This window comes from Tursiops truncatus, chromosome 6 (assembly GCF_011762595.2).
Source record: "Tursiops truncatus isolate mTurTru1 chromosome 6, mTurTru1.mat.Y, whole genome shotgun sequence".
NCBI lineage: Eukaryota > Metazoa > Chordata > Mammalia > Artiodactyla > Delphinidae > Tursiops > Tursiops truncatus.
Window position 1 is genome coordinate 89,648,798 of NC_047039.1, and position 12,510 is coordinate 89,661,307.

The window sequence follows — 12,510 nt, forward strand, 5'->3', positions numbered from 1 at the left end:
GCTCATCTGTTGGATCATTTTTGTTACAAAGCCACAGAGATAATGGGAGATTTGTATGAAACTGTATTTATAAAGATAAGCTCAAGAAAGAACGATTCTTGAGCATTTCACCAAATCAAAGAGACACATTTCCTTAGCAGAGGGAGATGATTAGTTGAGGTATTTGTGATATAACCATTACACACTGGTGGTGGGAGAATTCTCCCGGACTGTCCCCAGTCACTCCCATAGCCCTGGCATAGTTTAGAGGCCGCCAGCTCAGCCCCCCTAGATATGTGATCTTGGGCAATTAAACCAACTTTCCTGAGCCTATTTCCTCACCTTGAAAATAACTTCCCTTCCAGGGCTGTCATGTGGCAGAATGAGACAATGGATATGAAATCGTGTGAGGTTTAGTCTTTAATTGCTTGGTTGAAGTAAGTGCCCAGCCGTCCCAGGTTTCTCTGAGGCTGATTTTTTTTAAGAGCAGACTTACCTGGAAGATGATCTGGGAGAGGCTTACTCACTGCTTTAAATGAAGCTCCTTCAGGTCCCATTCAGGTCCACTAAGGAAAAATGAAAGACGGTTGAGTCCATGAAGCTCGCCGCCCATGTCAGAAGCAGCTCCTAGATCTACGGCCATGGTTCTCAAGCCTTAGCATGCTTCACCATCACCTGGAAGGCTTGTTAAAATACAGATGGCCACACCCCCCTCCAGAATTTCTCCATCAGCAGTTCCAGGCTGGGGCCCAAGAATTTCCATATCTAACAAGTTTCCAGGTGTTGCTCCTTTGGCCCAGCAGCTCACACTTCGAGAATCATCACTGATCTAAAAGAGCTACAGCCCTGAGACCTGGCCCCTTTTCGCAGAGAAGCCAGCTCTGCTTCCTGTTAGCAGAGGAAGACATTCTGCATTTCACAGATTAGTAAGGACCTTTTCCCCTCTTTCCCAATCAGTGGTCAGAAGTGAAAGTCACTGGCTCTCGGTGATTAAACTTGAGAGCTGGCTTGGCCAGTGGTCCAGGGAAGAGCGTTTAACCACACACCTAAATGAATGGGTTTGATCAATAATTAAGTGAGCTGTTCCTGGCATGATTGTGATGGTGAGGCCGTGGTCAAGCCGCCCGGTGAAGGAGGTGATTAGGTGCGGTTTTGCTTGTTCATGCTGGGTTCAAAAGGGCTTCTGGGAGTTAGAAACTGAGTCAGACAGAATTTATTATTATTTTATAATTTTTAAAGAAGGAAACCAGCACTACTGAGAGGTACTGGTGAAGGAAATATAAAGTGTTGCTAAGTGTTGGCTTCTTAACCGCCTTCTCCTACTTGGGAATTGCCAGACTTGTAAAATTGAGTCCAACTCCCACAAAAGAGACGAAAAATGCCAGGCACTTGCCTCCCAGGCCCTCCTTGCGTTTAGAGGACCTGATGGAGACTCTGCCCTTTGGTGCACTAACTTCAGACTCCACCAGAAGTTAAGGACCCAAGAAGCAGGCATCATCAAGAACCCACCTGTCAACAGGCAGGACAACAACACTGAGTTTCTAGAAGCATCCGGAGCAGCAGTCCAAGAGACCTCACAGGCATGCAGGCGGTTTCAGGTTTGCGAGCTGTGGTATTTAATGCCCAAGGAAGGCTACACTGGTGCCTTCACCAGGCCAGTGCTGGGCCTAGTTGGGTAATGCTATTCCTGGCTTTTGGGTTTGGGGGGCTTTTTGTTTTGTTTTTGTTGTTTTCTAACTTTTGTTCACAGTTGAGAACCCTGTGCAACTCGGAATATGTTCCAAATAAACTCTTAAATCAAAAAACCTAGTTCTGAGTTCTGCTTTTTTGTTTTTTTGGTCATTTTGAACAAATCTTTTAGCCTCTCCAGGCCATAATTTCTTAAGCTGAAAACAGGGAAGACTAATTTCTACATAAAGGAAGAAGGGGAATCAAATGAAATAAATATGCGAAAATGCTCTGAAAACCACACTGTACTATAAAAATGTCAGTTACTACATGTATATAAATATGGACTAATACCCATGGCCTCTGTATAACAGAGGCTATAATTTGGCCCTTCCTCAAAATTAGTGAGCCTTTTCCTTCTCTATGCTCATCAGTATCTCAAAGCATATCTACTTAAAGTGTTTTCACAATGAATTTTAATTAGATTTACTAATCTATCCCATTGGAGTATGAGTTCCTCAAGGGTAGAGTCTAATTAGACCTTTTATTTTCCTCTCATGTCTACTGGTACATAGTAGGTTCATAGTAATTGTCAGTTGGATAAAAAAATAAAAGAATTTGCTGGGGCCTCCGTGAGTGGACCAGGAAGTTTCTAGCTCAGATGCAACTCTCACTTTCTTCCTTTGCAACACTTTTTGAATCTGTGGCAAAAGGCCCCGATGGACAAAGGGAGCGATCTGATGGAATATGCTCGTGGCGAAGCTCCTACAGGTGCAAGTGATGGACACGGTGGTGGAAATGCGTCTTAATTGGTAGCGTGAAAAACATTTCCCAGGTGCTAGATTGGGTTGTAAATGCCATCTGTCCTGCCACAGAGGATTAGAGGGAAGAATGCCTTTCTCTGGGTTCTGGGGATAGTGTAGGCATCAAGATGAGTGTTGATATTAACTTGTCTGTGCTCCGCCTGGATAATTGCAGGCAAGGGAAACTGTCTAGGGTTTCTATCTTGAAATCAAATGGATTGATGCGGTGGCAGGTCTCCTGTTCCCAGGTGTTTGGTTACATTTGTTAAAGGGAATTCTAGGAAGAATTAGAATTCAACAATTTTTGGCCTCTCCTGGGAGGTTCTAGGTCAATACACTCCATACTATTTGATGTTTGATCCTCCAAAGGCAGAAGAAATGAAGCTTACTTCTTCACTCTGGCCCTGTCTTCTCTTAGACATCCTCTTTAATTCGGTTATTAACTCCATAATTACTGAGTTCCCATGAAGGGGCCAAGCCCTGGGTTGGGTCCTGGGGACACCAAGGAAGAGATGACATTTTTTTCTGAACTCAGGAAATTCACTGTCTTGGATAGGAGGTGGGGAGGGTGTCAGACACATAAACAACATAATGTAGTAGACGATATAATAGATATACAAAGAATTCTAGAAAGAGAGGGAGAGAGAGAGGGATATATACATACATTCATATATGATCCCTCATGGCACATTAGCTAAAAGATCCCTGGAACTTTCAGCTACTTTGGCCAATAAATCTTTTTGGCTAAGCTAGTTTGCTCTTGGTTTCAGGCATTTAAAATTCAATGAGTTCCAATAATACGGGAATCACAGAAGCCGTTGTGTTAAAGCCACATTTGAGCTGAAGTTTCTCACCTCAAGGAGGGCTGGGTGCGCTAGAGAGAATGTTACGTGCACCGCCATGAAAGAACAAGGCCTGTCTTGGGAATGTTGAGATATCTGATACAACTGCATTTTCATCACACCACCCAGATGATTCTACACATGCACAAGAACCCCCGCTTTAAGGAGTACCCAACCATTCGTATCTGAAGAATCCCAACTTTGATGCTTCATTAAAGCAGATTTTCCCAAAACTTCATACGCGTTACTCATCACACTCACCCTATGGAAATGTGCTTAAAAAAAGTTAACCCTATATCCTTGGCTTTTTTCTGGGGGAGGGGCAGCATTATATAATACATTCACGAACATTAAGATGCTAATGCCCCTTTGCCTCATTCACGTGTAAACCCCATGTCTTACACTGCATAAAGTAAAACTCAGTGAGGAACAGCGGCCCCATCTTCAGTAATAGTCATAAAGTAGTGACATCCACTTACTGTGTAACTTCTCTGTGTCCTGCTCTATGCTGAGCGCCCATATGCTTGACCCAATTCTGTTTTCAAAACAACCCTCTGATAGGCATGGTCATCCCCATTTTAGAGCTGAAGAAACTGAGGCCTCAGGTAGTTGAAATAATTTGCCTGCAGCTAATGGAAGTCAGGATAGGAATCCAGGTGTTTCCTTTCTGCCACACTTACCCCTCTGCCTCTCCAATTCCCTTATTCCCTAGCTCCAAAACCCACCCTCAGTGTTTCCTTCTTGGGGGAGTGAGTTTCTGGCCCTCTCAGCTTCTGCCGTGGGAGGTGAGCTTCTGGCAAGGAAGTCGGGGGAAGGGCGGGAATGGCTGTCAGGGAGGCGGACAGTAGTGGCCGCCCCTCCGAGCCACGTGGGACACGGCAGAAGATGCTGGAGGTGTTTACTCCTGAGGGGAGGAAGGGCATGACGACTCTCTCCAAACATCCTAAGTCACTCACTTGAGTGTTTTAAGAGGTAAACCTAGGACGGTGGCGGAGAGTTCAATAATAATCTTCTAACACCAGCGATCAAGAGGAGGGGCTGAACAGCGGGGAGGTGACCCAAGGTGTTCAGACGCAGACTGGAAGGTGGCAGTTCGTGGGGAAGAGGAAGCTCTCTGGTCTCAGACAGACCAGCTGGTTGATCCAGCTCTCCCACAGCTGAGCTCTGCAACCTAGGACAGATGATTGAAACTTCCTGTCTCCTTCCTCATTATAAATTAATATCTTAATAATATCTATTCTGCAGGCTTGTGAGAATTAGAGGTAATACATATTCAGAGCTGCCATAGAGCAATGGAAATAATAATACTACAATGGTTGCCAGAGATGGGACATCTCTCTTAGCACCACTGTTTTAGATTCAAGAATCCAACAGGAAGGGCAGAGCATTGAAATGTATTACCTGTAGAGATCCCACCAGGGTAAAGAGGTCTTTTTTAACCATAACTTCCCAAAATGTGGAGCTAGAACAGCACTGATTGGAGGGTGGGGGTAGTATTTTACAGGAACTTTTTTCTTTCTGCATGTTGTGTTGTGGGAGGGGCCGGAGAGGTTCCCATATTATGTACATTTCATCTCCAACGAGAGATCAGGTTACTCTGACGTAACCGCAGGGAGCCCGTTATTTACCCTCGATCCCTATAAAGTTCTCACTACTGAGTTTACAGTTGGTGGATTGTTCATTCCACATACTATAATTGCTTCATTAGAGGCTTCAGATGGTTCACTGTGTTGGCAACTTCCTGCAAAACTGTCTGCACAATCAGGGCCAGGCACATGCCACTTGAGTCATCAGGAATTGAAGCATTTGCCTGTTTGTGTGTGTGTATTTGTTTTCAAAAGGCAGCATATTACACGGGATTTAATCCTGAGGCTAGGTGCGACCCCGCCCGCTGGGGGGCAGCACAGGGGCAAACAGATCTCTCAGGGATCTCAGCCACTACGGTGTGTAAGTTACCATCCATTTATTAATGACTCCCTGATTTCTAGCTCCAGCCCCCGTGTCTCTCAGGAACGTCAGAACCAGATAGACAAATACCTCAAGATAGCCCCCACCCTTACTTGGATTATCCCATAGGTATCTCCAACTCAACATCCTTGATACTGACTTTCTGATGACCACTGTATCCTCACCCCGAACTCTGTATCCTCTCCTGTTCCCCATCTCAGTAGATGACATCACCATCCATGCAGTAGCAACATCTCTGCTCATCATCCACGTGGCCTCCATTTCCCTCGTGCTTACACCCAGTCACCAAGCCCAATGAATTCTTCCTTCCGTTTGCTCTCATTGGGGCCACTCCCTCATTTCCATGGTCACTTCCACTGTTTGGCCTAAACTTCCACTATTTCTTCCGCAGATACAACAGCCTCTTCTATGTGAGCTCCCTCCAGGCCACAGGAGCGGAGTCATCTTTTAAAAACTCAAGTCTGATAACATCACCACCATGTTTAAAGCCCTTCAAAAACTTTCCAGTGTCCTTAGGGGAAAAATCTTAACTGAACATGTTACACCTGGTTATACCTTTTTCTTAGCACTTTGTATACTTTCCTCTTCTTTTAAAAAAAAAATCCTTATTTCTCAGAACCCTCCTTACTCCCTGATGTCAGGAGCTGTCTTTCTTATTCACCACTGATTAACCCCAAGATTAGCAGACTGCCAGCCACAGAGAAGGAGCTGAGGAACTATCCATTGACCTGTGGCCATGAAAGAACAAGAAGGGATTCCTGTTAGCTGGCTTTTCACCCCTATTCCAAGATGACTTCAGGGGTGGAGAGAGGAATACTTCAAAAATCAAATGGGCAAAACCTAACAAATCTGCCACCCCAACGATGGGACGTAAGGTCCCTTACACATGTGCTTCTCCAGCCTCAGCTCCCCCAGATCCTACCCTTTTCTCCAACCTCCATCACAGGTCTGTGCTCAGTGCCAGAAATTTTCTCTGTTCCCCAAACACCCTGCCTTGTTCATTACCATCAGTGCCTTTGCATATAAAGTTCCTCTGACAAGAAGGCCTTTTCCCACCTTCCTTTCCTGGGAAAATTGGATTCCCCCTTGAAAAGTGATTTCAGTGACCACTTCTGTGGCTCCCCAGGTAAAGACGCTGCTCCTCCCTTGTCTTAGTCTGCTTAGGCTACCATAAAAGAATGCAACAGACTGGGAGGCTTAAGCAGCAGATATTTAATCCTCACAGTTCTGGAGGCTGGGAAATCCAAGATCAAGGTGCCTGCATGGTCGGGCTCTGGTGAGAACCCTCTTCCTGGCTTGCCTTTTTGCTGTGTCCAAACATGGTGAGGAGAGATCAAGTTCTCTGGGATCTCTTCTTAGAAGGGCACTAATCCCACCATGAGGGCCCCATCCTCACCACCTCATTTAACCCTAATTACCTCCCAAAGGGCCCACCTATAAATACCATCACACTGGAGGGCTGCGGTGGCTAGGGCTTCAGCATATGAATTTGGGGGGACACAAACATTCAGTCTATAATATCCTTCTATCCTACCTTCACATTTTACTATGTAATCATTATAAGGGCTATTAATATTCAAAACTTGCTGTAGACTTCATATTCTTTATTTCATTTAATTCTCACAACTATACCAAGAGGGTGGTAATTTTGTCCCCATTTTAGAAACGAAAAAATAGTTTCCAAGTGCCCAAAGTTACACAACAACCCAGTGGTGACCGCAAGCCTGGAATCAGGGGCTCCTGACACCACAGCCAGGGTTTAACCACTCTCCCGTACTGCCTAAACCAGAACTTGGTGAATGTCCAGGCAGACAATATTTTGGACTTGCTGGGCCATACACTCTTTGTCACAACTATTCAGCCCTGCCACTGTATGCAAAAGCAGCCACAGACAGTACATACGTGAATAGACATGGCTATGTTCCAATAAAACGTGATTTATGGACTCCAGAATTTGAATTTCATATGGTTTTCAATGTGTCACAAAATGTTCTTCTTTGGATTTTTTTCCCAACCACTTAAAAACATAAAAACCATTCCCAGCTCACAGGCTGTAAAAAACCACCTCGCCTGCTGATCCCTGGCCTAAACGACTACGACTTTAATAGTAAATATTTTTCTGAGAAGGGAGACGTTTCTCTTCTCCAGTACCTCCTGACCCGTCAGATTCCTTCCATGTCTCCAAAAGCCCTCTTAACATTTCCTACCGCAGGGTGTTTTAGCATCAGGGCTGCTCCCTCTCCTCCCTCAGGTGCCTGCCCACACACGCCTTTCTCAGCGAGGTCGTCTCTGGCTGCCCTGTCTAAAGCTGTCGCAGCCCCCTGTCCCTCCGTACCTCTTTTATCCCGCTTTATCTCTCTCCGTAGCACTTACCACCATCTACCCAAGCACACGCCCTGTTTATTGTCTTACCCCCATTAGAACGTGAGCTACGTGAAGGCGGGGCAGGCTGCTCTGTTCACAGCTGGAAACCCAGAACCTAGTAGGGGATGTAACCCATAGTAAAAGCTAAAGAAATATTTAATCAATCTATTCATGCAACTAAAGTCATTCACGAACATCCAGCACAGAACGGATTCTCAAAAATAAAAGCGTGGACGAACAGACAGAGGAGGTATGTACCCAGTTTCTCCTGGGATCTTCCATTTGGGGTTGGTGGGAAATCTCGTTTTCCATAGAGTTTGCACAGGGGGGAAAGCAGGCCCTTGCTTTTCCTCTGGCCTCGCTGTGAAGCACTGATCTGTGCTGAGATTTCTTGGAGGCGTGAACTCCTGACCCTGCTCCTTCTGGAATGCCAGGCTGGAGGCTCTCAGAGAGGAAGCAGGAGGTGACTGGGGCCTGGGCGTCAGCCCCAGACGGCAGCAGCAGATGGAGCCGGGGACAGCTGGAGAGGAAGGCCTGGGATCCCGGCGGAGGAGGGAAAAGGTGTGTGCCAGGGCTCCCGGGCCACTGGCAGAGGAGGACGGGCTTCTTGTTGGGTTAATTGAGGTAATTTTTGCTGCCACCTTTCGGATAGTGATAAAATTCTCCTACCAGCCACTGACGGTATCTCTGATGCCTGCCTTGTTCCACTGTACAGAGACAGCGCTCTAAATTTAGCCCCAGTTATTTAGCTATTCCTTAAAACTCTGTCACTTAAAAAATAATTATAGGATTTCTCTGAAAGACTGTAATACATGGAGTGCACAAATTCCAGGTATAACTTGGAGATCCAGCTGGGATCACCAAATAAAACTGAGAGCAGTGGCCTAATTCGAGCAGTCCATGTGGCAGCTAGAGAGACCTTGTTCCTTAGGCCCCTCTCCTTAATCTGTATTTTGAGCTAAAAGCTCAAAGGAACCAAAAGAAACTAAAAGAAGTGGTCTCAAGCCCGATGTACAGACCCTGGGGAAAGCCCGGTTTTCCTTCTGCTTTTGGCAGAGCCGGGAAGGCCGCCCGGGCCCCCAGAAGGTCAGACGTGCTCTCCCTGAGCGCAGAGGAAGTCAGGCTGAGCCCTGCTCTGTCTATCCACTCGGTCAAGAGCCTGACATAGTTGACCTCTAGGAGAGAAGGGGTTTGTTCTTCTCTTAAAAAAAAGGAAAAAGAAAATTCTTTTGGATTTTCTGTGATTGTAAACTGCAGAAACCAAAGTCAGTCTCTCAAAGGAAAAATGATGCCCAGGAGGAAAAGAACTGGTCCCTCTAGGAAGTGAAGACCCCACTCAGCAGAGCCCTGGTGGACATAAAAGCCACAGGGAGATGAAGAATTCTGCTTCCGATTCATTCCACAGATGGTACTGTGTTCCCACTTTGGTACAGTCCCTGGGGGACTCACAGCAAATCAAAGGAACAAGGGCGATCTATTCAGCCTAAAACCTTCAGTAGATGCTACAGAAGAAGGATCCAGGAGGGGCAGAGAGGGCCCAGGGAGTAATGCCTATAGGGAAGTAGCTGGGCCCAGAAGCAGGGAACTGGGGACGAGGATGGCGCTGCCCTGCTGGTGAGCACTGATGTCTGTGGATTTCCCACCTAAATCAGGCTTTTCAAGGATGGTTCATCATGGCTTTCCAGGAGGAGTAAAGGGCTCTCTGGCTACATATATTTCCCTAGGATGCTGGGTAGAGGCTAGGGTCCAGGGCTGTAACTAACCCTTCCAAGGTTAACCCCGGCACACCTGGTGGCTTGGAGCACATCCAGCACTAAGACAGCCAGTTGGTCCAGTTGGAAGGGATCATCTGGGCTTTTCACTCCAAGCTCTGTGTTTGTCAGAGTCGCTGACTCAAGCCCAGAGCAGATAAGTGACTTGTCTCAGGCCACAGAGCAAAGCTGCGGCCATGTCGTGAGAAGGAGCCAGCTCTCCGTGTCTCAGTCCAGGGCTACCATGTGTAAAGCAACTCCTGGGCTAGTGGAAAGCACTGGCTTTGAAGCCAGATGTTCTTAGACTAGAATCCAGACCCTGACACACAGGTGCAGATAGGTCTCTCAAAGCTGCTGTTTTCCTCTCTGTATAGTGGGGATGGTCATCCCTGCTGGGCTTCCTGCCCTGTGTGGCTCTCAGAATCGAATGATCCAACCGGAGGGAAAGTGCTCTGTAAACTGTAAAGAGCTGAGCGGATACTGCCCATTGTCACAGTTCCTCATCCGTGACTCAGATTCCAAAGGGGCCCATCCCGCCGACTTCAGCCCTAAACAGAACAGCGTGATATGGACAGGAATGGTGGCCAGGTGACTGTGTAGTCAGCGCAGCAGAAGGCAGGCCCTGCATCATCCTGCTGTCCATCCCTCCCTCTGCCCGCTTCGTCTCCCCCAGATGGGCCTGGCTGGGGGGAGCTGCAAAGCTGTCCACCTTCCCCGTGGCTCTGAGGCCCCGGCTGGGCAAAAGCCAGGAGGCAGATCTTGGGCATCTGACCGATTCTTTCCTGCCAGTGTGAACATCTCAACTCTCAGCCTCTCCTCCTGACGTCCCGAGGGACATGCAGAGGACCCTGTCCCTGGACGATCTGTCTCTCATGAAACCAGAGGTTACCCTGTATTCTGAAAGCGGTACCAGCACCCCCAGTCCTTTGGAGGGCTAAGACTGGGATGGCTGCTAGTTGGTGACGGGCCTCCAGATCTCCCAGCGCTGACCACTGCTGCCACTGAGACCAGAACCACCGGTCCCACTTTGAGGCCGCTTGGGGAGGGGATGACTGCAGAAATCTCAGGACCCTCCATAATCACAAACCCCGTGAGTGCCTGAGGGAGCAGAGGGGAGACTTGTGCTGCCCCTGAAGACAGCCCTCCTAACCAGTGGCCTCCTCTGAGTGCAACGTCCTGCATGAAATAAGGCACAAAATGAATATTTGCTGAGCGCCTACCTGGAATTCTCTAGGTACAATCACACCGGTCCTTCAACACCTGCTGACTAAGAAACTACTACTCGTGCTTTACAAAGGAGGAAATAAGAGTCCAAAAAGGTTGGGAAATATGCCGAAGGTCATGCAGCTAACAGCAACATTAACATTCGCAACGATGAGGGCTTTGAACAAGACAAACACATTCGGGGCGTCTTCTCACCAGGACCCCACAGTAACCCTGAGGTGGTGATTAGCTCGCTGTCTTCCAGATGAGAAGGCTGCAACAGAAGCAGACCCAGTCACACAGATGGCGAGGGGCAGATCCACCGTCAAATCCAGATCCCACTGCCCGGTCTCCCGCACACGTGGGCGGCCGCTGGATTTAGACACATGGCTCCGGACGCTCAGCCCAGCGTACGTGCCTCCAGCTATTAGGAATTCTCTCCGCAGAATCACGAAGGGAGCTTTTTCAGACGAGGTTCTCAGGCCCCACCCTGAAGATTCGGGCTCAGCAGGTGTGGGCAGCGCCCGTGGCTGTGTTTACACACGCACTCAGGCGCTCCCAGTACTCCCAACGCTGCCTCCCTGTCAGAGTCAGCCTCCACCCTCAACTTCTGTCCTCACCACAACTGCCGCTGTCCTTGCCCCCGTGGCCGACAGCCTCCCTTCACTGTAAACCCAGGGGCCACTCGGAGGCGCTCACCTCCATCCACCTGTCAGGGGCAGCCCGCATCACGACCACTCCTCCTTCGCGAAACTCTCCCCACAGCCTCCCTTCGCTCATGGGTTTCCTCCCGTCACTCTGGCCTCTCCTTCTTGGCCTCTCGCGGACTTCTGCGCCTCCTTCTCTCCGTTTCACCTGGCTGTTCCCGGAACTCTGCACTCAACCATCTTCTTTGGCCATTTTCTTTGCCCTGGGTGACCTCACCCACCCCGTGGCCTCAGTTACTGCCTCTGTGTGGATGGCGCACATCCCTGCCCAGACCTCCCCTAGAGCCCCAGTGCTGGAGGCCCAAATGCCTCTGGATCTTGTCCACCCGGCCGGCCCACCTCAAACATGGCGGCACGCCCGTAAGGGAACACGCCATCTTCACCTCCGCGAAGGGCTCTTCGTGGGTCACTGAAGGCATGAAACTGGTGGTGCGTAGGGGGGGGATACAGTCCCCAACTCCTCCTGTGTCCTGAGATTGCCAAGGTGTAGAGATTCGAGCTTCTAAATCTGAGAAGCACGCCAGCTCTCCCGCTGCATGGCCACCGGCCCACTTCTTCCTCTCTTCGGGGCCCTGCTGCGTTACTCTGGTGCCTTCCTGACCAGACTCTCATCCACCCAACCCACGCTCCACCCAGAGCCTATCAATCAGGCCATGCTACTTCCCTACTAAAACCCATTAAGTATTTCCCTCTGACCGTCAGCACAAAACCCAAGCCTTTTATCTCCCTTCCAAAGCACTTCCTGTGGGTCCAGGCTTTCCTTTCCAGCCACGTCTCCCCCAGCTGCCCACCAAACAGCGCTATCTACGCTCCGGGCACTTAGGCTTGAGCACGGTGCTGGGAAAGCTTCCAGGTATTTTGCTATCTTTGCACTGCTCGTCCCTCTGGTAGGGAGACTATCTCCTTCTCTACGTTTATCCTTCAAGTCTCCCTCAGGAGGCACCTCCTCCAGAAGCCCCCTCTGCCCGCGGGCTTTAGGTGGGCGCCCCTCTCTCACCTGCCACAGCAGCTGCTGCTTACCTCTCTCCCAGCACTGACCACCGATCCTGAACCATCACTGCCTGTTCTCCTCTCCCACCGGAATGCAAGCAACGTCTTGTTGCCTTCAACTTCCGTTTTCCAGGGCCCACCCAGAACCGTGCCCGTGGCACTTAGTCAATGTCTGTGGACTAATATGATGAAAACAGTATCACGCACCAAACATTTATTGAGGACTCAGACTGCC

The 12,510-nt window shown here is 48.8% G+C and overlaps 1 long non-coding RNA gene across 1 annotated transcript in view; it reads right to left on the minus strand.

The window, feature by feature from the left end:
* Positions 1 to 473: 473 nt before the first annotated feature.
* Positions 474 to 12,510, minus strand: part of LOC117312783 (uncharacterized) — a 199,418-nt gene continuing 187,381 nt past the window's right edge. Inside the window, exon 4 of the long non-coding RNA XR_012332618.1 lies at positions 474 to 545. This is a non-coding gene — a long non-coding RNA (uncharacterized lncRNA). The remainder of the gene's footprint in view (positions 546 to 12,510) is intronic.